Source organism: Trichosurus vulpecula, chromosome 2, assembly GCF_011100635.1.
Source record: "Trichosurus vulpecula isolate mTriVul1 chromosome 2, mTriVul1.pri, whole genome shotgun sequence".
In the NCBI taxonomy this organism is placed as follows: domain Eukaryota; kingdom Metazoa; phylum Chordata; class Mammalia; order Diprotodontia; family Phalangeridae; genus Trichosurus; species Trichosurus vulpecula.
In genome coordinates this window covers 17373445-17376983 of record NC_050574.1, presented here as the reverse complement: position 1 = coordinate 17376983, position 3539 = coordinate 17373445, and positions in this window count along the sequence as shown.

Here is a 3539-nt window from a genome sequence, read left to right as displayed (position 1 = left end):
GCTACTATGGTAACAGGGAAACTCAAGACACAAACACAGAAGAAGAAAAAGACTTGAATATATCTACAAGTAAAACCTCAGAGAAAAAATACAAATTGGACATAAGCCCAATAAGAATTTTTAGAAGAGTTAAAGAAAGAGATTGAAATGAGCAAAAAAGGAAGTATAAAAGCTAACTGAAGGGGCAGCTAGGTGGCACAGTGAGTAGAGCACTGGCCCTGGAGTCAGGAGGGCCTGCGTTCAAATCCGGCCTCAGACACTTACACATGTACTAGCTGTGTGACCTTGGGCAAGTCACTTAACCCCAATTGCCCTACCAAAAAAACAAACAAACAAATAAGTTCAGTCAAAAGGCTGCCCTTGAGGGCCACATGTGGCCTCAAGGCTGCAGATTCCCATCCCTGCACTAGGGTGACACAGAATGTCTGATCTTGATTGAATAAAAAACCAGAATTTTAAAAAAAAGCAAACTGAAGAAAATAATTCCTTCAAAATTAGGATTAGACAAGTGGAAGTTAATGACTCTATGACACAATAATAATCAGTCAAACAAAATCAAAAGAATGAAAAAATAGAAGAAAATGTGAAATACCTCATTGGAAAAACAACTGACCTGGAAAATAGATCCAAGAGAGATAATTTAAGAATTACTGGACTACCTGAAAGCCATGATCAAAAAATGATCCCAGATAGCATCTTTCAAGAAATTATCAAGGAAAACTACCCTGATATCCTAGCAACAGAGGATAAGTCATTGAAAGAATCCACCAATCACCTCCTGAAACAAAAACTTCAAGGAATATTGTAGCCAAATTCTAGAACTATCAGATCAAGGAAAAAAATACTGCAAGTAGCTAGGAAGAAACAATTCAAATATCAAGGAGCCATAGTCAGGGTTACACAGGATTTAGCAGCTTCTAGATTAAAGGATTGAAGGACTTGGAATATGATATTCTGGAAAGCAAAGGAGCTTGGATTACAACCAGGAATCAACTCCCCAGTAAAATTAAGCATAATCTTTTGGAGGAAAAGATCAACATTTAATGAAATAGGGGAGTTTCAAACTTCCTGATGAAAAGACCAGAGCTGAACAGAAAATTTGATCTTCAAATACAGGACTCAAGAGAAGCATAAAAAATAAACAGGAAAGAAAAAATCATGGTATTCAATAAAGTTGAACTGTTTATGTCCCTATATGGGAGGATGATACTTGTAACTCTTAAAAACTGTATGTCTACTAGGGCAGTTAGAAGGAGTATATTTAGACAGAGAGTGTGGGTATAAGTAGACTTTGATGTGATGATCAAAACAATTAACTAAGGGGTGAAAAAATAATTTTACTTGGAGAAGAGGAAAGGGGGAGGCAAAAAACAATAAGTTATATCACATAAAGATGCATGAAAGACCTATTACAGTAGAGGGAAAGAAGGGAGGCAGTGAGCATTGTTTGAACCTTACTCTCATTAGATTTGGCTCAAAGAGGGAATAACATACACACTCAGTTGGTTAAAGAAATCTATCTTATTCTACAGGGAAGTAGGAGGGGAAGGGGAAAGAAAAAGGGAAGGGGCTGACAGAAGGGAGAGCAGATTCAGGGAAGTGGTGGTCAAAAGCAAAACACTGGTGAGGAGGGACAGGGTGAAAGGAGAGAGAGAGAGAGAGAGAGAGAGAGAGAGAGAGAGAGAGAGAGAAGTATAAACAGGGGGAAATAGGATGGAGGGAAATACACAGTTAGTAATCATAACTGTGAATGTGAATGGGATGAGCTCTCCCATCAAACAGAAGCATATAGAGAAGTGGATTAAAAACCAGAGAGACGCACACAGAGTAAAGGTAAAAGGAGCAGAAAATATTATGTTTCAGTTGAAATAAAAGAAAAAGTAGGGGTAGCAATCATGATCTCAGACAAAGCAAAAGCAAAAATAGGTCTAAGTAAAACAGACAAGGAAGGAAGCTACATCTTGCTAAAAGGTACCATAGGCAATGAAATAATATCAATACTAAACATAAATACCACCAAGTAGCATCCAGATTCTTAGAGGAGAAGTTAAGTGAGCTACAGGAAGAAATAAACAGCAAAACTACTGCTGAGGGACCTCAACCTCCCCCTCTCAGAAGCAGATAAATCTAACCTCAAAATAAATAAGAAAGAAGTTAAGGAGGTGAATAGAATTTTAGAAAAGTTAGATATGATAGATCTCTGGAGAATATTTAATGGAGATAGAAGGGAATATACCTTTTTCTTAGTGGTACATGGCACCTACACAAAAATTGACCACTTATTAGGGCATAAAAACCTCACAATCAAATGCAGAAAGGCAGAATATTAAATGCATCCTTTTCAGATCATGATGAGATAAAATTACATGTCATCAAGGGCCATGGAAAAATAGATTAAAAATTAATTGAAAACTAAATAATCTGACCCTAAAGAATGAGTGAGTCAAACAACAAATCATAGAAACAATCAATAATTTCATCAGAGAGAATGGCACTAATGAGAAAACATGCCAAAATTTATGGAATGCAGCCAAAGCAGTACTTAGGGGAAATTTTATATCTCTAAATGCTTACATGAATAAAACAGAGAAAGTACATCAATGAATTGGGCATGTAATTTAAAAAGCTTTTAGAAAAAGAACAAATTAAAAATCCCCAATTAAACACCAAATTAGAAGTTCTGAAACTCAAAGGAGAGGTTAATAAAATTGAAAGTAGGAAAACTATTGAATTAATAAATAAAAATAAAAGCTGGTTTATGAAAAAAACAATAAAATAGGTAAACCTTTGGTTAATTTGATTTTAAAAAAGAAGAAAACCAAATTACTAGTATCAAAAAAGAAAAGGGTAAATTCGACATCAATGAAGAAGAAATTAAAGCAATAATTAGGAACTACTTTACCCAACTGTATGCCAATAAATCTGACAATGAGAATTTACCAAAAAATACCCAAGTTAACAGAAAAGGAAATGACATATTTAAATAACTCCATTTTAGAAAAAGAAATTGAACAAGCCATCAATGAAAAAATTACCAGGGCCAGAAAGATTTACAAGTGGATTCTACCAAACATTTAAAGAACAATTAATTCCAATACTATATAAACTAGTTGGAAAAATAGGCAGAATCCTACCAAATTCCTTTTATGACACAAATATGGTGCTGATACCTAAACTAGAAGGAGCAAAAACAGATAAAGAAAACTTTAGACAAATTTCCCTAATGAATATTGATGCAAAAAGCTTAAATAATATATTAGCAAAGATATTACAGCAATTTATCATCAAGCTAATACACTATGACCAGGTGGGATTTATACCAGAAATGCAGGGCTGGTTCAATATTAGGAGAACTATTAGCATAATTGACCATATCAGAACAGAAATCATATGATTTTTTCTCAATAGATACAAAACAACTTTTGACAAATACAGCACCCATTCCTATTAAAAATGCTAGAGAGCATAGGAATAAATGGAGCTTTCCTTAAAATGATGGGTACTATCTATCTAAAACCATCAGCAAGCATTATCTGTAA